At 47.6% G+C, this 26,252-nt stretch overlaps 2 long non-coding RNA genes across 2 annotated transcripts in view; both read right to left on the bottom strand.

The window, feature by feature from the left end:
* The window catches only part of LOC103881973, a 148,442-nt gene extending 123,800 nt beyond the window's left edge, over nucleotides 1-24,642 (bottom strand). Inside the window, exons 1-2 of the long non-coding RNA XR_004182134.1 lie at nucleotides 23,292-24,642; nucleotides 18,730-18,870 (exon numbers count right to left, since the gene is read on the bottom strand). This is a non-coding gene — a long non-coding RNA (uncharacterized LOC103881973). The remainder of the gene's footprint in view (nucleotides 1-18,729; nucleotides 18,871-23,291) is intronic.
* On the bottom strand, nucleotides 9,728-12,564 carry LOC116273756. The gene is made up of 2 exons (XR_004182136.1): nucleotides 10,586-12,564; nucleotides 9,728-9,944 (listed from the first exon to the last, which is right to left on the bottom strand). It is a non-coding gene; the product is annotated as an uncharacterized LOC116273756 (long non-coding RNA).
* Nucleotides 24,643-26,252: the final 1,610 nt, after the last annotated feature.

Here is a 26,252-nt window from a genome sequence, read left to right as displayed (position 1 = left end):
ATCCTGCTGGGTCAATGCTGCGATTTAAATGTGTTTCCCAAAAGTCAATAGGTTGAAAACTTGATCCCCAATGCAACAGCATGGAGAAGGGCAACATCTGGGAGGTGATTGGGTCATGAGGGCTGTGCTGTCATGAACAGATTAATCCATTCATGGAGTAATGGATTAATGGGTTATTGAGGGAATGGGTTAGTTATCCCGAGAATGGGTCTGTAATAAAAATGAGTTTGGCCATCTCTCCTGAGCCCCTCATCTCTCATGAGCCATCTGATGCCCTGCGCCACCTCAGGATTCTGCAGAGTCCCATCAGCAAGAAGGCCCTTACCAGATGTGACCTTGGACGTTCAGCTTCCAGAACTGTAAGAAATAAATTTCTTTTCTTCATAAATTACCCAGTCTCAAGTATTGTTATTGGGACAGAAAACGGACTAAGACAGTCAGTTTCCCCATTTGCAAACCTTTGGGATGGGAAGAAAGGAATTATGTTTATCAAGCACCCACCACATGCCAGGCCCTTTATCATGTACTTATCATGCTCCATCACTCTGCTAAATTGGCACTGCTCAAACTTTGCTAGATCTTGTTAAAGATTTAGAGATCTTGTTCAAGTACAGATTCTGATTCAGTGTGTTAGGAGTGGGTCCAGAGACCCTGCATTTCCAGCAGGCTCCCAAATGATCTGATGCTTCTGTCCAAGGAACCCACTTTGAATAGCAAATGGCTAATCAGTCTTTGTAGCCAGCATCTGTTCTAATTGGTCAGTGCCTGTGCCAGGCCAGTTGGTTAACTATTTAAGCCATCCCCTCTGCCAATTCATTCCCCTATTCTGATGACAGCACCCAGGTTTGCTCTAGGATCTCTGTCCTTCCCCGTGCTCAGGCTTGAGGCTCTTGAGAGACAGATGACCACCTCAGCTCCAGAGAGGGGCCTGATCATCCTAAACCAACCAGCACGTCATATCCCTAAACCAGGTGCTATGGCTCAAGGATGGGTACCTAATTTAACCCAAGCAAATGGAATGCCAAGAGTTTGAAAGTAGAAGCTCCTCTCTCTTCCATGGATACTACCAGAGGGGACATTCTTCTTCAGATTGATGAGGCTTAAGAATTTAAAAGATGTAGCCACTGTCATTATTTCCTTTCCTGAAGGAAGAGCTCAGAGATGTGGGCTATAGGAGCCAATGGCGAGGAGCCTAAGGATGAAGGCTGGCAGAGCAGAGAGAAGCCAGGTCCTTGAAGACATCATTAGAGTGGCTGGATTAAGCCTTGCCTGAAGTCCACATCTGGGCTATCAACTCAAAAGCCACTGAATCCCCTTACTGTTTAAAGCCAGGTTGAGTTAGATTCTATGTCTTTTAACATCAATAGTCCTAACACAAGCTCAAGCATTAGAAAGAGCAGAGTTTTAACCTCAGCTCAGTCACTCACTAGCTGTGTGGCCTTGTACAAATCATTTGAACTCTCTGAGCCTCAGTTTCCTCACCTATCAAATGAAACTAGTAATACATATCCCAGGATTGTTGTGAGGATCAGGAGAAACCATGAGTGTGAAATGCCTGGCGTCTATGCCATAAATGGTAGCTATTATTATAAAAACTCATTATTAGTCCTATCTTGGCAGGCCCTCATTCTACAAACTGTGTATGTCAAAAGTTGTTTCTAGCTGTTGGCCAAAAAAAAAAAAAAAAGGTAAATTAACCTAAAAGATTGGGAAGGAGGTGCTTCATGGTTATTAATACCATTGAGAAGGAAAGGGGAAAGAAGTCAGAACTCCCTCGGTAACTAGAAGAGATGAGGAAGCTTGTCCTGGAGGGGAATGTAAGGCTTGCCCAGGCCGTAATTGGTTTGGTCATAACACATCCAGACCTTGGCTCCATCTAGCAAAGTGTATGGAAACCACGTTCTGCTTCTCTGGATATTTGATGGTCTGATTGGCTCAGCCTTCCTAATTGTGTTGTATTGACAAATATATTTGTTTGGAACAAGCAAATGTATTGCAGGCAGGAAACAGACCAACTCCAAGAATTTATTTTGCTTTTTGGCACTGCTGCACTGAGTTTAGCATTCATTATGCGCCCATGTAAAACAGTCTCTGGGAACGCTGGCCTGAGTTATCTTTTTAATTATATTTATTTTTTCAGCTGCATTTCGGATCATGAGCAGACTTGCTGGTACTAAACAGGCCTCATTGGGTGAAACCTCCTGCCTCCCTCAAAATCACGTTGCGTGGATTACATGTTCAAAGACATCAGACAAACCTGTGACGCTGCCATGGGCCATTATCGCTAATGGGAGAGAGATGGGGTTAAGTCAGTCAAATCCCTGCTCTGAGCCCAGAAAAGTCCACAGAAACTAAACCCTGGTCACCAGATTGAAATTGAAATCAGGTTTAAGGAGACGGATGAGAAGATGAATAGAAGGGAATTTAGAATGGATCATTTGGCGATCACCAGGCCACATTTTGCTTGTACTCCCCCCACTACCACCACAGGGGCACCTGGCAGCCATATTTGAATATGGCCCTCCTCCTTGATTGGATAAGGGGTTAGCACTGACCCCAGAAGGGCCAGAGTCCTTGATGGAGTTACTAGGAGAGAGACTAAGGGGCAGACAGACAGGCAGACTGACCACACGGCAGGTGCTGTAACAAGAGATCTGGGAGATGTAAGCAGCCATCTTGGATGTCATATGGACAGAAAAGTCCCAAAAAGGGAAAGAAGCCATCACAGGGAGATGCAGATGGGAGGCAACAGGAAAGATCCTTCTGTTGGTTCTCAGCTTCCTGGTTCCAGTCGCTGAGGCACCCTGCCTACTTAGACTGAATGCTTCCTTTTTGTTCCAGCAAGCTCAAGTTGTTCTCTCACTTACATCCATACAAGGGAAAACTATGCAACCAACCAAACAATGTTGTGGGAGAATATTTATTAACATGAAAAATGTACACAAGAACATTGTTGAGTGCAAAAAGCTTGCTGCTTTCCTCCTTTCAGCCGATATTTATCGGGCATCTACAGCACGTCAGATGCTGTGTATTCAATGGCGAGTAACGTCACGGCCCCCGCCCTTGTCAAGTTTACAGTCTGGTTACAAAATGTCAGAGAAGATTATACTTCAGTAAAAAGAAGAAATAAAATAGATTTATAACAATATTCAAAACTGGTGCTGCTCCAGGTGTGATCTGTGGACCGCAGTGCATGGGCATCATCTAGGAGCTTGTGAGAAATATAGATGCTCAGTCACACCCAGAGCGACTGGGGGTGGGGCCAAGAAATCTGTGCTTTAACAAGCAGCCTACCAGATGATGCTGATGTGTCCTCAAATTTAAGAACCACTCCAGGGCCAGGCACAGTGATTCACACTTGTAATCCTAGCACTTTGGGAGGCCGAGGTGGGCGGACCACTTCAGGCTAGGGGTTCAAGACAAGCCTAGCCAACATGGTGAAACCCCATCTCTACTAAAAATTCAGAAATTAGCTAGGTGTGGTGGTGCACGCGTGTAATCCCAGTTACTCAGGAGGCTGAGGCATGAGAAGCACTTGAACCCAGGAGGTGGAGGTTGCAGTGAGCCAAAATCCCGCCATTGCACTCCAGCTGACCCTCTCTCAAAAAACAAAACAAAACAAACAAACAAAAACCACTTCAAAGCCTCACCTTCCAAATTAACAAGAATTTCCAGCTTTTCCAGTGTTCCCATTCCTAAATGCTGCAACTTCAAGACCACGTAAGTGTGTATGTGTGTGTCAGCAAACATAACAATCAGCTAGATCTAATTTTACATATATTAATTTAATCCTCATAACAACTCTCTAAGATAGGCACTATGTGTCCTCCCACTTTACAAATGAGAACACTGAGGCACAGAGAGGTGAAGCCACTTGCCCAAAGTCACAAAGAAAATAAGTGGTAGAGATGGGATTCAAACCCAAGCAGTCTGGCTCCAGAATCTGTGCTCTTAATCACTAAGTTTAACCACTTGTCAAATAAGCCCTGAGCTCTTTGCTGCCTGGTAGAGAGAGAGAAGTTCAGTCAAATCTCGCAGACTGGGCCATATAGCTGCAGCTGGTTCTACGCCATTCTCTGCCCCTCCCAGATCTGATCAGGTTGTACAAGATCTACAGTTGCTGGCTGGACTCGTAAACTGGGGATACCTCTTTGTCCCTTCAGAACTGTGTACTCTTGCAGTTGAGAAGGGCCCTATAGCAATGTTGCCCGAGCTCCAAAGTGTTAGAACTATTAAATTTTTATTCATGATCTTCCCCATGGGGTACCCACTCCTCTAGGGTGGCTGGATCAGGAAGGTTCTAATGCCAGCCTCAAACCATGCTCAGAAGGGACCCTCACCTCCAGCCACCAGGGCCTGGGTGCTGAGTCCTGGCACCTGTCCAGGCTGTGTTTTCTCTTGTGGTATCTGTTCTAGAATCCTGTGATCCTTTCTGTGTGCTCTAGATTGAGGCCAGCCTCGCCCAGAGGGTGAAGTTGTTTTTACCCTCAACTCCTAAAGTAAAAACAAGGATCACAGATTCTTTTTCTTCCAGGAAACCTCTCAGTCCCTGTTGTGGGGAGAGGGTGATGAGGGAAATATGGATTTATAAAAAGAGAAAGGGATATGTGTGGCTCAACTCACCCTCCAGGAGTAACAGAGTTTCAAATGCAAATAGGGATGTTGACTAGGAAGTGACCCCTCCTAACGCCAACCAGCAGTAGTATTTCTAAGCCCAGGCCTGCACCCAGCCAATATGTCAAATTATACCCTAGGAGAAGTAGGGATAGACACCACTGAGAATTATCCATAAAGTGCCAGCTCAGCTTGTTAACAAACTTGTCCCTGTCTCATTGGAAAGAGCTGTCACTTGAGCCCCATGCAGGCCACCCCATTTGCCCTGGCTCCACCGCCAGGAACCCTAGACCTTCCCACCAGCCAGCAACTACAGGGTTAATGCCTGGCCCAGCTGGGAGGCCTCCACTCACCCCAAGGCTATAGCCGTAGTCCATTCTGAGGGGCTGGTGCCTAGAGCTGCTGAAGTCTGGAAAGATACACACCAACTTGTTGAAATAATGCTTTTCTCTAGGTATCGGAACATAGATGTCTTTTATTTTCTACTTTTTGCTTATCCATGTTTTTCAGCTTTTCTGCAATAAACATGATTTATTTATGTCATGAAGATTACTTTTTTAAAATATTAAAGAGAATGGCAGGTTTTTAATTTCCTGAGTAGCAGAGTGCCCTTTCTCCCTCCTGCCTCCACCCCAACCATTAGCATTGGCAGTTCTTCAAAGATGCAGCAAGTGGGATCCCAGTGGTGGCAAGAGCCTCCTGAACATGGCCTTGGATACCTTTGGGAAACAAGGCCCATGCCCTGGGGGCTCAGCAAAGAAGCATTGTGCTTTCCTGGCCTTGAGCCCACCTACTGCCCCTGGTCAGCATGACTAACCATCTAATTCTAGAGAAATGGGAACTCATTGAGTGATCTGGCTTCCTCCAGAGAGCAGCCCATTCGTTTCCTGAAGTGACCGGTCCACTGGGAAGAGGGCCAGGGTAGACCTTTGAAGTACTCAACAACAAAAGGAGGAGAAAGAAGAGATCGCACAATAGAGCAGCCTGGGGCTATGATGAGAATGAGAGTTCATGTCCCTGTTAAACAGCAAAGATTAGATCAAAGCTAGCAGATTCATGGCACACACACCATTACCACCCATTTGCTGTCCAGAGAAGACATTGCTAATCAATCACAGCACTTTATCCTCACCGAGTTCTCTTCAGTGCAGCCCCAGGCAATGTTACCATCCACTGCCAGAGCTGAATCTTATTTGTCACCCCTGGAGTACTTGGGTTGGAGATGCTAACCCTTCAGACCAGTCCACTTAGACCCCTGGGTGCAGGGTCATGAGTTTTCCTTGGATCTAGAGTCTGCACCCAACAGTGCCATAAGGTCTATAGTTGATAATTCCCTCTGACTCACAGAGATGTCACTCTTCCTAGCATCAGGGAAACTCCCAACTGGGTGTGGCTCTACCTTCTGCCAGATGGAACATGAGAGGTCATCCCTCATCAAACTCTTTTGAATCACGGAACCCTTTCTTCAAATCAAAGCTGAGTCAGAAGGCCAAATTACAAAACAAATTGAAGCGGAACTACTGGGCTTAAAGAGGAGGTGACAGTTCCAAGCCACAGCCACCAAATGCCACCTCAGCACCTGCTGCTGAAGGACTGACTTCCCAAGGACTCCTAGGACTCCATGGGACAGTGAGGATCGTTGATCCTATTCAAGTCATAGCATCTTACAAATGGGGAGAACGAACCCAGAGAGGAGACGTGAACATCCCAAACTCACACAGCCGGCAAGGGAGGGACAAAGGCAAGAACCCAGGAATCTCCCAGCTTTTGATCCAAACACAGAACCCAGCATCAAACGTTTGGTCCCTTCTTTCTTGGCATGATGCAGTCTCCCTGAGGGGCTGCCGCTGCTCCCTGATTCGGGTCTTGTCTGTCCACCTGTGACTCCCATTTCTAGAGCTGCAGCTGCAGCCTCAACCTTTCACATTGATCTTTTTTTTTTTTTTTTTTTTTTTTTTTTTTTTTGAGACGGAGTCTTGCTCCGTCGCCCAGGCTGGAGTGCAGTGGCGCGATCTTGGCTCACTGCAAGCTCCGCCTCCAGTGTTCACTGCCCTTCTCTTGCCTCAGCCTCCTGAATAGCTGGGACTACAGGCGCCCGCCACCATGCCCAGCTAATTTTTTGTATTTTTTTTTAGTAGAGATGGGGTTTCACCGTGGTCTCGATCTCCTGACCTTGTGATCTGCCCGCCTCAGCCTCCCAAAGTGCTGGGATTACAGGCGTGAGCCACCACACCCGGCTCACATTGATCTTGACCTTGACCTCCATCCATTTTTCTCCATCCCCATGGCCATTTCCTTATTTCAAGCCCGTATCAGTTTTCCCCTGGATGTCTGGCAACAGCCTCTTAACTGGCTCCAGTTTCCCCACTCCATTATTCAGAATGTGTCCAACATGATCTTTCTAAAACACAAATTTGAAACAACCATTCCTTAGCTTGTAATTCTTCAAAGGCTTCCCATTGATCTTCAAATGATGTCCAACCTCCTTGCATAACTTACCAGACCCTTTGTAATCCGACACATTTACCTCTCCACCCCCATCTTTCATGATTCCCTGACTCAGACTCCTGTGAAATGGAGGAGACTCTGTGTCTGCAGTGTGTGTGTGTGTATGTGTGTGTGTGTGTGTGTGTATGTCAGGGTCTAAATTCTTCTGCCTCTAGACCTTTACACAAACAGTTCCTTTTGCCTAGAATATTTTCCCCTCCCCTTGGCACCTAGCTAACTACTCCCCATGCTTGAGGACTCCCCTTAGCTGTCACTCTTCCCACTATCCCTTCCTGCCCCCAAGAGTCTGCACAGCATGACCCTCTTTGAAGCTCCCCACACCTATCCCGCCCCTTCCCATAAACTACCCTGAAAAGCCTTTGCTTAGTGTCCGCACTGTCACCCACACTGGACTCAAGATCCTTGGGTCAGGGACTCTCTCTAGTTCAAGGCTGGAGCTTGGGTGGATTGCTCCCATGACACCTTTGTTCTTGTTTGACTTCATGTCATAATCATTGAGTCAGGAAGTTGGGGCCCTGATCTACCAACAGGATACAATCATTTTATGTAGAACAGACGGTGCATTTAAAGAAAAAAAAAAGAAGAGAGTGAAAAAAATAAGAGCAAGCCCCGCTATGAAGGGAATGGTGCTCTGTGCCAGGCCCTGACGGTGAGCTCTAGACATAGATGTGGGCTCCTTCTGCATCCCTGAGTGCGCGAGTATTTCTCCAGCCTATCATTTGCCTTTGAACTTTATCTATGGTGTCCTTCCATGTACAAAGAGTAATTAATTCCGCCAATTCATCTCACTGTTATTCTCAAAGAGCACATACATCTTTTCTCAGCAGATATTACAGATTCATCTGTGGGTCCTTCCAAATGGACTGCAACATTCCTCGAGGACAGGAACATTTTACTCACCACAGTGTCCCTAGGGCTTGACACCATATCTGGCACATAGTAGGCCTTCAATAAACACTGGGTAGGTGGGTGGATGGGAGGTAAGGAGTGAGGGAGGAAAGAAGGAAGAAAGGGCAAGGGGTAAGGCTAGGAACGATGGGCTGAAAAAGGGAAAGAAGAAAGAAGGAGAGAAAATAAATGCTCAGTAAACACTGGAGGGCGGCTGCTTCTGTTGACTACAGTCCCTGGCACAAGCCTGGCTCCGCCATGGCTTGTGACCATGGCTCCCAGCCCACATGACACACCTGCCTGGCAGGTCTGGCTGTGCTTGGCAGTTCAGATGTCCAGCTCCTCTTCAATGTGGGGCACACCTTCACAGACCCTGGCCCATCACGCACTGCCTGGGGCCTCCAAGACCCTTTAAAAGTCTGGCACATGGTAGGCCCTTGATAGAGGTGCAAGGGATGTTAGGGATGGTCTGTGTAGCCGGGAGGAAAGGGAGCCTCTTTCCCCTCTATCTAAAATAGCAGCCCCCACACACACACTTTTTTCTGCCTTGCTGCTTTTCTCAGCAGCCATCACTGCCACTCTACATTCATTAGAGAGATGAGTATCCCATATCCGAAGCGTTTGGGACCAGAGTGTTTCAGATTTTGGATTTTTTCAGACTTTGGAATATTTGCATATACATAATGAGATATTTTGGGGATTGGGACCCAAGTCAGCAGCACTTTGGAATCATGTCTAGTCCCGGGAGTACACAAAGTCTAAAATGCATGAACCCCCCGGCGCCTCGGAAGCAGCAAACTAGCCAAGATGCCAGATGCTTACAGAGCTTGGAGTGGAAGGGACGGGTTGTGAGTACAAAAACAGTAAAGGAAATTCACTTATGTTTCATATATACTTTATACACATAGGCTGAAGGAGTAATTTTATGAAATATTTTCGATAATTTTGCACATGAAACAAAGCTTGTGTTGAGTACTTATGTGTGGAATTTTCCATTTGTGGCTTCATGTCAGTGCCCCAAAAGTTTCAGATTTTGGACTGCTTCAGATTTTGGAATTTTGAAGTAGGAATGTTCAACCTGCAGTAGAAGTAGGTGATGAAAGCACTCACACTATAGCCAATCTGACTGGGTTCAAATCCCACCACAGCCCCATTTAAGCTGGGTGACCTTGGTCAAGTTTCTTAACTGCTCTGTGTGGCTCAGTTTTCCCATGAGAAACAATGATGCCAGCATCTTCCCCATGAAGCTACTGTGATGGTAAAAAGAGTTGGCTAATGTCAAAGGCTTCCAACAGTGCCTGGCATACAGAAAGGGTTCCATAAATGTAATCACAGTTCTGATGACCATTTCCCAGCCCAGAATGAAGCTCTGTGAGAAGGGGTACTGCGTGCTCTTTGCTGTGCACTCCCAGAGCCTAGAACAAGGTGTTGTGAGTCATAGGCACTCACTTTCTTTAAATGGAAGGATTTGAGAGCTGGGAAAAGAAAGGCCTAGAGAGGCAGAGACACTCACCCAAAGTCACACAGCAAATTGGAGGCAGAGTTCCCACCTCCAGTGCACCACACATTTTCCTGGAGAGGCCTGCCATGGAGCAGCTGTGGGAAATTTGGTGAAGGCCAGAGCTGCACCACCCAATATGGTAGCCACCAGCTACACATGGCCACCGAGGTCTTGACATGTGGCTAATGTGATTGATGAGCTGAATTGTTTGTGTTATTTAATTGCATTTTTTTTTACACTTAAACTTAAAAACTCATACTTGATTTGGTGATTGGAAAACTTTTATGAGGTTCTGGATCAACTTAGGTAGGTGAATCTTTTTCAGCTCCAAGTTTTGTGAAGTCTAAATGCAGATCAAATATTCCCATGAAAATTTTAGTATCCAAATTGAGATGTGCCATAAAAGCATAAGACACACACCGAACTCGGGAGCCTGGGTATGCAAAGAAAGAACATAAAATATCTTGTTAAAAATTGTGCACATTGGTTATATGTTAAAAAGATCATATTTCGGATATATTGGGTTAAAGTGTGTTATTAAAATTTCATCTATTACCCTTTGGGTTGTTTTAATGTGGCTACCAGAAAATTGTAAATAACTTATGTGGCTCTATTGTATTTCTATTATTTCTATAGGACATTGTATTTCTATAGGACAGTGTTGGGCTTAGAGGGACAAGAACAGGGTGAGGAGGAAGGTGGCTCACTGGCTGGGAGGGCTGTCCCCCACTGCTCCAGGACAAAGGAGCAGAGACTCTGGGGTGGGCATGTTTGGGGAGCCCCTGAGCACTGGAGCTGGGCTGTACTACTTGGGAGGCCTGAGCTGAGCTGGCTCCCAGGCCCTGCGCTCTGACACTTCCATCCACAGGCAGGGAAGCAGCTCAGGGATTAGCGTTAATTCTTTCCCTCGAGGGCAGATGGGGAGAAGGTTAAGTGCAAACTGACGGCAGCTGCCCAATTAAGCCCTGGGAGAGGGATGAGGGCAAAGGAGGAGGCTGGGGAATGTTCTTAGGGATTCCCAGGGAGACAGGAAGCAGCAAGGGCTTGACCGTCTTTATCTCATTTCCCCCTTACCAGTGACGGTTTTCCTGCAGGCTCTGTGGGTTGAGTTCACTCTTCCCAAACCACATGGCAAGTACGGGGCTGACCTGGGCTCCATTCTCCCAGTCTTTGCTCCAGCTCTTGAAGCAAAACTACTTGCCTGCTTTTGCTACTGCTCTGGGAAAACACTGGAGGCAAGAGACTTTGAGGTGAGAGAGGGATTCCACCAAGGCTGAGGGCTGACACTGATCTGATACTCCCCACGTGCCAAGTGCTCGCCAGGCGTTACATCACTGACTTCTCACCCTGTGCTGTTGGCACTGTTCTCATCACCCCCACTTATAGGCAAGGACATGCAGGCCCAGAGAGGTTTAGCACATGGCCCAGGGGCACACAGTTAGTCAGTCAGGAAGCCAGAGATATTTGAACATCAGGTTACCCCATCTGATCTGAACTCTGAGCTTAAGCACTATGTCAAGTTGCCTCTTGTCCTATGAGCCTTCTCACCAAATATCGGACTCGTCAGCAGGGAGGCAGAGGTGGTGGAATGACTTCCTAGAGTCCTCCTCTGATATATTGGAGCCTGAACTGGAGGTGGAGAAAGAGAAGGCATGTCATGTTCCCCGGGACCACGTCCTATTGGTCCCAGCTTAGATGCTACCTCCCCCAGGAAGCCAGCATGGATTCCTCCCACCTTCCCTTCTAGGCTAGTTACCTGCCCATCCTCCTTGCTGTCTCTGCTTCCCTGATGCCTACATCCATCCACACAAAAATAGCCAACACATGTGTTCAACATTTTACCCACATTATTTCAATTTGCCCTCATAAACATCTAGTAAAGAAGGTACTATTATTACTTCCCTTTGACAGTTGAGAAAATCAAGGCCCAGAAAATAAAATGGATTGGTTCATGGTCACCAAGCTCAGAAGTAGCTAATAACAACCCAGATGTCTCCTGCGAAAGTGCCTACTCTCAGCAGCCACATTGTCCTTGCTTCCTGTAGCAGAATCCTATTGGTTTATTGGTTTGCTCTTCTCTCTCCCCTACACTCTTGCAGGGAAATTAGAAAGACTAAGTTGAGACCTTGCAGGTATAGCAATCCTGGGAGCACCCTGGTTACCATTTGGAGTCACTGGGTGTGTCTCGCTCACTACTTAGAAGCCTTGTGCTGCCTTGGAGCAAGTCATCCATGCTCCATTGCATTGCTTGATTCACATGTTGTCTACTGATTGAGCACCTTCTATGCGCCAGGCACTGAGACCAAGGAGGTCCCCATCCTCATGGAGCTTCCACATTAGGTAGAGAAACAGAGAGAATCCCAGTACTCAAAGAAGTATATAAAGTAATTTCCTGTAGTGGCAAGGCCAAGAAAGAGAACTAAAGCGGAAGATGGGGGAGAGAATGACAAACAGAGGGGGTGGTCTGGAGGACCCATATGAGGAAGTGGTGTGAGGACAGGGATATGAAGTGAGGGGCCAGCCACAGAAAGACCTGGAGGAAGGCAGCAGTGGGGGAAGGAAATGGCAAGGGCAACAGCACTGCAAGGGAAGCATGTTTAGCATGTCTAAAGAACCAGAGGTCCAGGCAAAATACACACATGTTCACAGCAGCATTATTTATAAGAGCCAAAAAGTAGAAATGACCCCAATGCCCACCAACTAATGGATGGATAAAGTGCAAACCAACACAACACAATATGGTTTGGCCTCTAAAAGGGATAAAGTACTGATTCGTGAGACAATGTGGATGGATCTTGAAACATTAAGCCAAGTAAAAGAAGCCAGTCACAAAAAAACACACATATTGTCTGGTTCCATATGTATGAAATGCCAGGAATAGGCAAATCTGTAGAGACAGAAAGCAGATTCATGGTTACCAAGGGCTAGAGGGGAGGGAGAATGGGAATGACCGCTGATGGGGAATTTGGGGATGATGAAAATATTCTAAAATTTGATTGTGATGATCATTGCACAACTCTGTGAATATATGATACTAAAACCATTGAGCTGTACATTTTAAATAGGTGAGTTTCATGAGATTTTTTTTTTTTATTTTTTGTTTTGGAGACAGGGTCTTGTGTCACCCAGGCTGGAGTACAGGGGCGCAATCATAGCTTACTGCATCCTTGACCTCCTGGACTCAAGAGATCCTCCTGCCTCAGCCTCCTGAGTAGCTGGGACTACAGGTGTGCACCATCACACCCGGCTAATTTTTTGTAGAAGTGGTATCTTGCTGTGTTGCCCAGGCTGGCCTCAAACTCCTGGGCTCAAGTGACCTCCACACCTCAGCCTCCCAAAGTGCTGGACAAAGGCTTGAGCCACTATGCCCAGCCTTATGTTATTTATAGCTCAATAGAGCTGGTTTTTTTCTTTTTTAAAAAAAAAAGAAAAGAAATGAACAAAAAGAAGCAAGAACAGGCAAGGTGGCTGGAGGGGAACGGGCAAGGAGAAGACAGAGAACAGAAGACCAGAGGTTCTTACAGTTTGAGAACTTTGGGTTTCACTCTGTCATTAGAAGCCACTCGGGGTTCTGAGCTGGGAATCTAGTGGTCCAATTTACATGTTTTAAAGATTATTCATTTGCAGAGCAGCATAACGGTTGAGAGGATGAATTCCGGGGCCTAGATTCAAATCCAGCGGAGTCTATGTGGCTAGCTACGTGACTGCAGCAAGCCATATAATCTTTGGGGGCCTCAGTTTCTCAACCATAAAATGGGATGATCATAGCATCTCCCTCCTAAGGAAGCTTAACTGAGTGAATATTCATGAAGCACTTAGAAGAGTGCCTGGTACATAGGCAATGATCCATGAAAGTTAGGTAACTTAAGTCAGTAAGAAAGTACTCACTGGATGGTCCCTGTCTGCCTGGGGAGACAGTGCTGCCAGCCAGGCACTGCTTTCCGCTTTGCAAATCTCTAGCCCCTCTCCTGGCTCAATCCAACAAGTAATTGCTCCGAGGCCTCATTCCAAATGGGCCATAAATCAGAGGCCAGGGTCTCCTGTTACCAGCGACTGGTGGTGAAGTCCCTCCTCCAGGTAATGGGAAGCAGATGTTGGCAGCCCCTTCTGGCCTCCAGAGGGCTGTGTACCTGGGCTGCTCACGTCACAGCAGTTGGAGCAAGAATTTCCATGAGCTTTTAAATCGAAGGTTGTCAAAGAAACGGCCTCCCAGGGCTTCCAGATGTTCTGCGGCTTGTTTCAAGCAGGAGGTGGGCAGCTAATGGGGGCCTTCAGGGACTGAGAGAGGAAGAGCGGGGTCAGGGATAACACTAGGTTCCTTCCAAGGGGCCTGACCAGCAGGCAAGGTGTGGGGCCTGAGAGGTGGCAAGCTGTCAAGAAAGCAGCACGGGCTTTGCAGCCAGGAGGACCTGGTTCAAGTTCTCTGTTTCTCATTTTCTCAGCCTGTGCCCTGAAGTCAAGGGTAAGCCACTTTCCAGACCCCAGTTTTCTCACCTGTGAAATGGGTGTGGTGTTACTTATCTCACATATATTTGAAGGGTGGGAAGTAGTTTAAGTTAAAGTACAGTGTCTGGGGCATGGTAAATGCTCAAAAAAATGAAGGTAGTTATTAGAAGCGAGCTATGCACAGAGCCTTGTTACCCAGTAAGTCTTTATTGTCGCTGGACGCTTAGCACTGTGACGGGCAAGGAAGTGTAGTCACCTCACAAGACTTTCTACATTTCCTAAGGCCAAGGCCTTGATAAGGTCCAGAAAATTCCTTAACAATCTTTCAGCGACAAGTCCATGCGCACTTAGGCTTTAGGTACAGTTCAGGGCTCACATTGATGTCACCAAGAGGCAGCTCCTTTTTAGCTTCCGCTGACCGGTTGCCAGATTTAAGCGAATAAAAATATAAAACGTCAGTTAAACTTTAATTTCAGATAAACAAGAAGTACTTTACTTAGTATGAGTATGTCCCGCTAAATATTTGGAAGATACTTTTTCTTTTGAGACAGAGTCTCACTCTGACACCCAGGCTGGAGTGCAGTGGCACAATCTCAGCTCACTGCAACCTCTGCCTCCTGGGTTCAAGCTATTCTCCTGCCTCAGGCTCCTGAGTAGCTGGGATTACAGGCACCGGCCACCACAACTGGCTAATTTTTTGCATTTTTATTGAAAGTAGAAATAGGTTTCACCATGTTGGTTAGGCTGGTCTCCAACTCCTAGCCTCAAGTGATCAGCCCACCTCGGCCTCCCAAAGTGCTGGGATTACAGGCATGAGCCACTGTCCCTGGCCCATTTGGGACATACTTGTACTAAAAACATATTCGTTGTTGAATTAATTAACTGGGCCACCTGTGTTTTATCTGGCAGCTCACTGGAGTTCAGCCTTAGGCTGGGTCCTCTGGGATAGCAATAGGGCAGCAAACCTCTCATGGTTCAGACTGGGTTATGTGACTATCCCAAGCCAGTCGCTGTGGGCAGGGTAACTTAATACATTGGCTGCTATCACCTGGTTTACACACTCCATTCCCAGACTCAGAGTCTGTCTACCTCTAGCTTCTGGAAAGAGGGTGCTTCCCTTAAAGAAAAAGCAAGTACTGTAGATAGTACTGTAGATGGGGTATATGAAAGGAAGGAAAAACAGGATCTACTGTGCGCAGATGCAAGGAGGAGAGATTCTTAAACCAGAGGTAGGGAGGTGGGTATCCCCCAGCTCCGACGAGTGGGGTAAGCCCAGCTAGCCTGGTACCAAGAAATAAAAGTAGATCTTTGAGAGAAAGAACCCAGGTTGTCCTGGTTGACTCTTTGACAGCATCTCTGGGTAAAACCACCTGCAGGAAGTCCTGCCCTAATTCTCTTCTCTGAGGCTCAGTGTTCCCATCAACAAAATGAGTGTAAGAATTCAAACTTCTGGCCAGGCATGTGGTGGTTCATGCCTATATCCCCAGCATTTTGGGTGGCCGAGGCAGGTGAATCACTTGAGTATCAGAGTTCGATATCAGCCTGGGCAACATAACAAGACCTCGCCTCTAAAAAAAAAAAAAAAGAAAGAAAGAAAATTCAAACTTCTTGGAGGGAGTTGTGAAGATTATCTGAGGTTCAACTGACTCCTAACTTGAGACCCAGTTAGTTATTACATAATAGTCACAAATTCAGTTGGCAGCACTCAAAAATTTATTTCCTAAGGGCAGATTTTTTACAAAGTGGGGTTCCAGTCCCAGTAATCTATTTCATTCCTTGACAATGCCAAAATTAATTATGATTGCTTGTTGTGGCTTCTCAGCCTCAGCACTGACATTTTGGGCTGGACACTTCTCTCTTGTTGGGGTCGCCCCTGTGCACGGCAGGATGTCTAGCAGCACCCCCAAGCCCCACCCACTACAAGACGATAGCAGCTGCTTCTTAGCTGTGACAGCAGAAATGGCTTCCAGACATTGCTAAATGTTCCCCTAAGGTGTAAAGTCGTTCTCTCCTCTGAGAACCACTGTGATAATAGCATAAAATACAAATATATATTCTTATAAACATGTATTAAGCTATTGCGTCGAATGTGTGCCGTAAACCCTATATTATGCATATCCCATTGGGGAAGCTTATGTATGTGGGCTGAGCCAGCTGAGGTCTCTTAAAATGAAGTTCATATAAATTGGAGGGAAGACACCACTTCCTGAAGTAGGCAAGCCCGAGTGTCTTCCTGCCCCTAGGGACTTTCAAACTGCATTAAAAATGAGAATCATCTGTCTCAAAAATGTTTCCTTGTCAAGTTAATTGAATGGAGGGGGAGGTGGGGCAATGCCCAATCGCCTCTTCTGCTTCCGTTTTAGCAAGAGCCAAAGGGCTTCTTGGAGCAACATCAGGACTTGTGTGGTGTTGGTGTCTTGAAGTCATGCTTTACTTTTTAATGATGCTTTTTAAGTTATAAAAATAAGGCCGACAGCCAAGCCATGGTAGGTGGGAGGGAGGGATGGGGGTGTCCACAGGTAAAGACCAGGAAGATAGCAAAATTCAGCTGGAGGCTGTCCTAGACCTTGTATGAAAACCGCAGTTGCCTCTCACTAGCTGGTGTCCTTGGACTAGTTACCTAATCTCCGACAGGGTTGACTTCAACAGCCTGTGTCCCAGGCAGTCACTCAGGGCCGGTGACCAGGACACCTCACTTGGTTTAACACTCTGCTGTAGTTTCCGTCTTGAAGTTCTTAATTTTTGAACCAAGGGCCCCACACTTTTATTTTACACTGGATGTCCTAAATCATGCGGCCAATCCTGCTTTCTGAACTCAGGTTTTACATCTGTAAAGTGGGGGTCATGACACCCTCCCATTGCAAGACGACTGTGAGAGTTACATAGTAGTCCAGGGGCTGACAGTTTGCAGCACTGCAGGTCCCTGCCTGGCCATCCCAGTGGCTGAAACAACAGTGGCTGCAGTCATTTTCAGGCCCCATCTCAGAAGGAAGTCTTTAACGATGGGCCTGAGACCATGACTCTGAGCTTCCGGAACCTTTGAAATTCTCTCTGTTTATTATTTTTGTGACTCCCATCTGTTTCCTGTAGCAATGAACTCTTTAAATGAAAAGGTCTGTGGACTGGGGGGTGGAGCAGGAGGGCGGCGGGGAGACTCCACCCTCCAGGGCAGCCTGGCCGGGAGGAGAGTCCCCAGGGGAGAGTTGGCAGAGCAGAGAAAACAAGCAGCATCCCCAGAGCGCCTGCAAGGCAGGAAGGAAGACGGCCTTCTCACGTTGCACCCTGTTCAGCTTTCCGAAGAGGGAGACAAAGGTGGAGTTGGAGCCAGTCCTCAGATTTGCGTGACCCCATGGCCCATCTTTCGCCTCCCTCTGCACGCCGTGAGCTTCTGTAATTAAAGGGCTCCTGGGGACTGCAGGTCACCATCGCCCCACCTCCGCAGGTGGACCCTGGCAGGTTCAGGGAGGTAGAAGTGCTGAGGGACCCTGTCCTCCTGTCCTTTCTATCACTGCTACCCCAGCAGATGTCCAGACCCCCACCCCCTCTCCACAGTTTGCAGATGGCCTGAGATGCTGAAACAGGAACATCCATGAGGGAGAAGTAGAAGGTGCCAGACAAGCCCTCGGGATGTGACTGGAGGTTCCCCTCTGGGCTAGGAGGTCCCACCAGCCATCCACAGAAAGGACCACTCTTGCAACTCCCATGTGTTGATGCTGGATGGTAATGCACTAATAAGCTGGAGGGTGTGGAGGCGCTGACTGAGAGCCCTTGGGCATCATTGGTGGGTGACCCAAGTCCCCTCTCCAGGAGGGGTTGGGCAGTGCCTGGAGGCTGAGTCTCCTCCAGCCCACATGGCCTCAGGACCTCTCTCTTTTATTGTGTCCCCTCCATCTCTCTTCCTTCCCCACCCAGAAGAAACCTTGCCACCTCCAGGCCCAGAAATTCAACTTGTTCCCAGCTCTCCTCCCCACTTCCATCACCAATGCCCATCAGTCCTTCTCATCTCATCCCCGCAGGCCTAAGATTTTGCATCTTCAAGGCCAAGAGCTGACATTCTCTTTCTCCGAGTTTCTGCTGGACCATCCTCTCCCGAGGCAATGAGAACAAAATGCACACAGCAGCCAGAATGGAGAAGGGAACGAGGGTAGAGAGAAACACCAGGAACAAAAACCTCATGCCTTCACACTTCCAGAGTCACCCGCCACCCCACTACATGCTCTTGAGGATTTATGGCGAGTCCCATGATGATTTTTTTTTGCTGATTTGTTTCACATGAAGAATTGACCTATGCCTGTGGGAATGTGTCACCACAGGAAAATCATATCTTAGGTGACAAGATGCTGGAGGAAGGAGAGGTCCCCTTGCCTTGTGCCTCAAGACACCAAACTATCAAAGGAGGCACGGGGAGAGACCCAAAGTCCAGCATTACCTGGGCTGGTACTGATTTCTTGAGCCTGAGACCAATCAAGTCTTCTCAGCCCCAGACCCCTCTTCCTCCACGCTCTGAAGATGACCATCTGAGGCCTTTAGAAAGTCACTTTATGAGACAGTGGTCTCATAATAGTGGTCCATAGGTAGTGGTCACCACAGAGTCTATGATGAAGCCACAAGGGAATTTGTGAGAGTTTTAATGCTCAACAAGGAAGCCTACTTACAGGGAAGTTAGACATGCTTCCATCCTGAGCTTCTTTCAATGGCAGCATTATTTAGCCAGTACATTTTAATACCTCCATTAATTAGCATAAAAATATTTTGGAAATGTCCTCACCCACCTTGGGAAGGCTTCCAGCCAGGTTACAAGGGGAAGTCTTCTCTCTTCCCCTCAGTAAGCGGGACCAGCTGTAGATAGACTCACCGTGGTCTGCCTTCTTGTTGGTGAGAATAACTGTCCAACCAGCAGCACCGAGGCAGTTCTGAGAATGAAGGAGCTTGCTCAGTGACTAATCTGGGAAATACAGTCCCTCATCCTAATTTAGAAGGTATCTCCAGTTCATGACTTTGCTAAACTGCACCTCCTTTAGTCATTTCATGCCAGTTCAACCCCTTTCAACAAACGCATTTTCCAGTTCAGAGCTGGAATGGCCTTGGGAGGTTTTGGAGGCCCAGAGGATGGGGGAGGAAGTAGGTGAGGCGAGATTGGGCTTAGAGCTGCCATCACAGAGAGCCCCCTGGGACCCTTGTCAAATGTTGATCCTGAGTACAAGACCAAGTCACAGAATTTTTTTTGCTGAATGTGTCCCTAAATTAGTAACACTTCAAGTATTCCTCCAGAGTTCCTGCATGGTGCTGCTGGGAGATCCCTGCCACAAACCAGTCAGCTGATCTCAGCTACCTTTTATTTTTTATTTTATTATTATTATTGTTTGAGACAGAGTCTCTCTGTTTCCCAGGCTGGAGTGCAGTGGCACGATCATGACTCAATGCAACCTCCTGGGCTCCAGTGATGCTCCTACCTCAACCTCCTGAGTAGCTGGGACTACAGGTGTGCACCATCACACCCAGCTAATTTTTTATATTTTTTGTGATGGGTTTTCACCATGTTTCCCAGGCTGATCTTGAACTCCTGAGCTCAAGCGATCATCCCACCTCAGTCTCCCAAAGTGCTGGGATTACAGATCTGTACCAGGCCCTCAGGTACATTTTATAACACTTCAGAGTCCATGTCTCCAGTTATAAACTGGGAATCATACGATTTATCCTCCTTCATAATACAGTGAGTTCCTCCTATCGGAATCATGAGCTGAGGATAAGGATCATATCTTAGTTATTTTCTACAGGGTCCAGTAGAGGTACCTATTAGTAATAACAAAAACAATAATAATATTCAAGTATCTTTTCTTGAGGACCTACTGTGTGCCAGGAACTCTGCAAATCACTGATTATACATTCTCTCATTTCATCCTCACAACCAACTCTGGTATGGTTATTATCCCCACTTTACAGATGAGAAAACTGAGGCTCAGAGAGAGGAAATCTAACCTACTCAGCTTTTAATACTCGATCCTAGTTCATTTGCTCTCACTTCTCTCCCTTTCTCAACCCTTCTCCCTCTAGCGAAAGGGAAGGACAATCTGGTATATGAAAAGACTTTCCATAAATGCAAACTCAAATAAATTGTGTCTAGAGCATCTGTAGCTTCCTCTCCTTCCCCAGGATCATGGGCTATTTGTTTATTCAAGAAATAATGATCACAAGTCTCTTCTACAAAGCATTGGTCTAAATGCCGAGGATAAAATAATGAGCAAAAATAATCCCCATCCAGCTCTCAGGAGCTTACAGTATAGGAAAATAGTCAAACCTCTGGGCATCTCTATAAGTCAGTGATGCTCTCCACTCCACTCTACCCCACTGCTTCCTCAGTCACTCTTCAACATTTTTGAATTATTGAACTTCTATTGAGTTACACTGCAAGTAACAGGAAACCCAGATATCAATGGCCACCTAAAACGCTAAAGAGAGGGGTTTTATTTTTCTTATAAGACATAATGTCCACAAGTAAATAATAACTAAAAGGTGTCAGAACAGAGAGAAGTCCTGGTGGCTGTCTTGGCTTTTGCCTCATGTACATAGAAGGCTGCCACAGCTTTAGCCATTAAGTCTGTATTCTATCCAAAAGGCAAGTCGGGAGATCCTGAGCAAAAGAGGCCATATCTGATGAGTCAGTCTCCATCTGGGGGGCTTTTCTGGATATCCCTTACAACAATGTAGACTTACGCTTCCATAACAGACACTACTGGTGCCTGCCCTACCCACATCCCCTTGGCATTCATCATCTGGGCTCCACAGAACCTTCTTCTACAAACACCTTTCTTTGGCCCCAGTGGCTTGCTCAGGTAGTCACACAGAGAGGCCAGAGTTAGCTGCCCAGAAGCAGTGTCAACCAATGACAGACAGTGGTTGGTGGGCAAATACCCCAGCTTTCTGGCCTTTGGGTGGGAAAATTGGGGGCCTGCTATATACCAGCTCTCAAAGGTTCCCAGCAGGATATGGCCCCAGTGTTACCCCCAGCAATAATGTGCTGCTCACTCACACTCTCTGCACTTGGCTTCTCTTCCTTGTCTCATTTCCCCTTCCAGGAATCCCCTTCCAAATAAGCTACTTGCCCTTGACTCTTGCCTTCAAGGAGTCTGTTTCTAGGAGCCCAAACTAAGATGACCTGGTGGGACAGAATGCATCACGTGGTCATCTCTGGCTGCAAAGGAGTATGGAAAGTGGGATGTATTTGGTAGCTACATCCCTGCTCCCAGCAACATTGGGGTTCTGTTGGCAAGGAGGGAACAGGTACTGAGTGAGCATTCAACAATCCCTAACACGCCTACTCCATGCTGGGCACAGAGCTTCAGTGGTGACCAGGCATGGCCTCTGCCCTCAAGGGGCTTCCAGTCTCAAAGAGGGGCAGCCATTATACAGCTGTGGGCACTACGAGGGCATGGTGGGTGCAGCCTTTGAGGAGCACTCATTCTGAATGAGGCTCTGTCCTAAGAGCTTGCATGCATGATAACATGGAACCTCCCAGCACCTTCTGAGGCAAGGACTATTTTTACTCTTTTCCTCTTACAGTTGAAGAGGCTGAGAATCTGGGAGGTTGAGTAACTTGCCCAGGAAGACAGGGCTAGTATGTGTCAGAGCTCAAACTTGAAACTCAGTTTGACCCCAGGAGCTAGTGACATCTCAGCAATGCGTGCAAAGATGAGCAGCATTGAAAAAGGTGGAAAACATGTGAGAGTTCAAGAAAATAGCACGTGCTGAGGCCGGGAGGCTTGAGGCTCCATGAGACCACACAGGCACACAGGCTATAGAAGACTGTCCAGACCTCCTCAAGTGATTTGCCCCTAGCAGAAAGGGAACCACAGCTTGAAAGGAGCTGTTCAGGTCCCCGGAGTTGAACCCTCCTCTAGGGGATATGGGCCACCGTTCTCTCTCGCTTAATCGCTCACTCTCTCTGTTACACACACACACACATACACACACACACACGCACACACACCATCCCATCTTCTCCCCTCCACACTACTCTGCCATGCTCACCACCTCATAGATACCTACTCCAACACAGCACTTCACTCAAACCCCAGTTCACTACATTGGCTTTATGTTACCTCTATGTCAAGTCTGGAATGACCCACGTTTGCACCAGGAACCCTCCAAGTATGGCCTTCAGAATTCAAGAGTCACATACTGAAATCCCAACTCAGGGTTAGCTATGGCAAGTCATGCAGTCTGTCTGTGCCTTTGTTCTCCTATTTGTAAAATGGGAATGAAAATACCTACCTCACAGGGTTGTTGTAAGAACCTAATAAGAATGTATCAGCAAAGCACAGATTGCAGAACTCCACCACTTTTTTTACTATTACTAATACTAGCACCTTTGAATACCTGACCTTATGTTTTACTGCTCCCCAATATTACCCCAAATTCTGCAATGTGTATTCCCACGGCCCCTTCGTGCTGCAGCTGTTCCCACCTGCAACGCCTTCCCTTGCCATCTGGACTTACTCCAGCTGTTCCCTCATTAAGGCCCAAGTTATTGCTATTGCTCCTCTGGCTCAGTGGACCCCAAACTTGGCTGCACATTAGAATCATTTAGGAGCTTTTAAAAATCCCCACACATGGGCCACAAAGCGGCCAATCGCATCACAATCCTGAAGACCCCGGGGGCCCAGGCACCAGTAGGTCTTCAAGTCCCCCCAGGTGATTTAGATATGCACAACCGGTGCTTTAACGCCTGCCTGCTACGGAGGCCTGCAGCTTGGCCCAAATCCGCCCAGTGACTTTCACTGCGTGATAACTGGCTTGTGTGTCATTGCAAGCTGGAGTTCCACGAACAATCCCACAGAGCATCCTGCAAGCCCTGAGCCTCCCTTCCACCTCAATCGAGACTTGTTTGTCAGGACGTTGGTGGACACACAGCAGGCTCATTTATCTCCATCTCTCTTCTCCTCCCCACACCCCTTTCTTCTCAGTGGAGGCCATCGCTCAGATCCCCCAGGAGCGGTCCTCTATCTTGTCCACATGCTGCTCTCAGTAGGGACTCCTCAAAGCAAGTCCAAGGGTCCTGTGCTGCTCTCCAGGCAGCCTGCCCCTAACACTGGCAGGGTCAGAGGGCCTTGTGTGTGGCGTGTGCACGCCCAGCAGGTGCCTGACCAGCCTGCAGCTGGCTCCATCCACCCCAGCCCCGGCAGCAGCTCCTTGGCCTTGCCTCCTGCAGGGTGCATCCTCAGGAAGACCTCAGGGGGAGAGCAGCATGTAGGCTGTTGCAGATGGAGTCTATTTGCCAAAGACAGCCCTAGAAGTATCTCCCATCTTATAGATTCTTCTTATAATGTGACCTTACCCATCCACCTCAAGAGGAGTAGAGTCTCTACCTCCGCCTCTTGAATCCAGATGAATTTTTGTGACTGCCTCAGGCCGTAAAGCATGGTGAAGTGACACTGTGTGACTTCCAAGTCTAGGTCATAAAAGGTGGCTCAGCTTCTTCCTGGTCCTGCCTCTTTGAACCTTGTTGCCAGGCTGTGAGGAAGCACCAGCCGCATGGAGGGGCCGTGTGCAGATCCTCTGGCCACAGCTCAGCCAAGGTGTCAGCCCCAGCCAGATCAACTGCAGATATGAGTGATTCCAGCCCAGTCACCCTCTGACAGGACCTCAGGAGAGGTGCAAGGAAGAGCCTCTCCACAGACCCAGCCAGCCCCCAGGACCCGGAGAGGGTTGAGAATAATATTGAAATCATTGGTGCTTCCTACCCCTAAGTTTAGGTGGCTTATGACACGGCAACAGATAACTGATGCACAAGTCCTGAAAGTGGGCTCGAGGCCTTTGGGGCAGGAACTTCGTGGGTCTCTAGGCCCAGCAGATCTTCTGCCTGGTGGAAAGGAGGCACAGCTGTAGGAGGACCAGAGTGAAGCCTTCTGAAGTGCGGGGCCCAGCAAAGACCTAGTGGTCTGAATCTAAGGGTGCGCCCAAACATCCACCTCGAAAGGGGTTCAGGGGTGACAATCCAGATTGTGGTTCTCCAAGCTGAAGTCGCAGTCCTGCCTCCTGCGTGGTGGAGGTAGAGCACAGTGTAAGCAAGCTGGGCTTAGCAGTTAGAGCAGTGCTGTCACCCGAACACATGTTTGACTTGGCTCCTGCTGTGTTTTTTTAAGAAAAGGAATGTGTTGCCAACATTGAAAAATTAGAAGACTTCAAAGAAAAACCTGTAGATGTATAAATACGTGTTTTCCCCCCGATTGTAGAAACAAACATGCTAAGATTTTCTTTCGAAAATCAGACAAGCTGGCCCCACAGGGCACACATTTCCCTGCAGCAACAACTAGCTGGAGGTGGGTAATAGATGGTGTGTTCCATCCCAGTGGGCCCCAATCCCCACCCCTCCCTAGTGCCTTCAACTTACCAGATTTTACTCATCGAATTAAACCACCCAGCCCCTGTAGGCATTTGATTTTAGGAGTCTCAAGATACATTTGCTCAGCTGTGCACTCAGATCCCTTCCTTCCTGGCTGTATGATTTTTAGCCAACTTACTTTTCTCTACCTCTGTTTTCTACCCTGTAAAACTATGATACACCTGCCTTGGAGCACTGGGGTGAGAACTAAAGTTAAAATGCATGGGACGGCTGGGCAGTGGCTCATGCCTGTAATTCCAGCACTTTGGGAGGCTGAGCAGGGCAGATCGCTTGAGCTCAGGAGTTTGAGACCAGCCTGAGCAACAGGGTGAAACCCGGTTTCTACTAAAAATACACAAATTAGCCAGGTGTGGTAGCATGTGCCTGTAGTCCCAGCTACTTGGGAGACTGAGATGGGAGGATACCTGAGCCTGGGAGGTCGAAGCTATAGTGAGCCATGATCAGGCCACTGCACTCCAGTCTGGGTGATCAAGTGAAACCCTGTCTCAAAAAAAAAAAAAGCATGGGAAACACTTGTCTCAGCATTTGGCATATCATAAGTACTTTATATAAATAGTTGCTATTATCATCACTGCAGTTATTTTTGCTATTTGAGTCCTTGGGCCTAATTCCCTGCGTGCTATCTCGCTCAGCCCACACAAGCTGTCTCCCAACACCCTGCTCTGCAAATCTATCCCCTGGGCCCAGGAAAGCCACAGGGACGGAAGTAGCCCTGAGCTGCAGCCTTGCCTTTGAATGTAAATATTAGCGTTGGCCCAGCCTGGGATTGCTGCAGGCAGAAGAGCGAGCATGCTGGAGTCTCAAGTGGCATATGTGCCGGGAGCGGTCAGGCACCAGGCCCAGCCCAGCCTGGCCCTCCAGCGCTCCGGGTTGCTTACAGGATGGTCGGAGCTGGGGAGAACTCAGTTGGCAATATTTGCACCCCGATCCCATACCCTGCTACCAGAAAGGGTCAATTTGAGCACCTCCCTGAAGACCGCAGGCCCAGGCTCTCTGATTGCAGCAGAACAAGAGCTGAGGCTGGGATTTAGGGTATTGGCTTTGATGATGATGGCACCAGAGTCAGGGACAGCAGAACCAAGGCTTCCCTCAGGGAGAACAAGTCCAGGAAGGAGGCAATTGGCTTCTGCAAGTCAAGCTGAGTGACTTGCTTCAGCTGTAATTATCTGATTATTTCAGGCAAAAGCAAAAAACCAAAAGCCAAAGGCTTTGGATCCAGCTGCTGAGTTTCAGCTATTTGTCACTGGCAGCAGCCAGACACCCACCCTGGCTCCTCATAGCTATTGAGTATGGACAGGGAGGTATGGTCATACCTGGGGCTCTAACAGGCACAAAGAGTGAGGTGCAGTCATGTCCTCTTATCTTCTCTTTCAACAGTAAGACTTCAGCAAATTTCCTGAGTACTGGGTCCTGGATATGACTCAGCAGCCATCTCCTCTGCTTCTCCTTGAGAGAGGCGGTGGCTACAAGGGTGGCCTTGGGGGTTAGTCAGGCCTGGGCTGCATTCTTGCCCTGCTACTTACTAGCTGTGTCATCTTGGGCAAATGTCTTAACTTATCTGTGCTTCAATTTTCCTACCTGTAAAATAGGGATAATAGTACTTACCCTACAAGTTGTTTGGAGGATGAAACGAGATGCTCTTGTACCAATTAGACAGGGCTTTGTGCCTGGCACCTAGTAAATCACTGACCAGCCTGTGAATAATCAGTCATGTCCCCACATTAGTTCAATCAATGTCCACCTCTCCCACAACACGGCAGCCACACCACGTGTGCATAATGGAATACTATGAAGCAGTTAAAAAGGAATGGGCCTCCCCTTTGTTATTATGTGGGAGGATTTCTTAGCAGAGGCTGGGATGAAGCAGGTCCTTTGGGATGGGCTAGTGGACAT

This window comes from Papio anubis, chromosome 2 (genome assembly GCF_008728515.1).
Source record: "Papio anubis isolate 15944 chromosome 2, Panubis1.0, whole genome shotgun sequence".
NCBI classification, from domain to species: Eukaryota; Metazoa; Chordata; class Mammalia; order Primates; family Cercopithecidae; genus Papio; species Papio anubis.
This window is presented reverse-complemented; position numbering and strand designations above follow the sequence as displayed.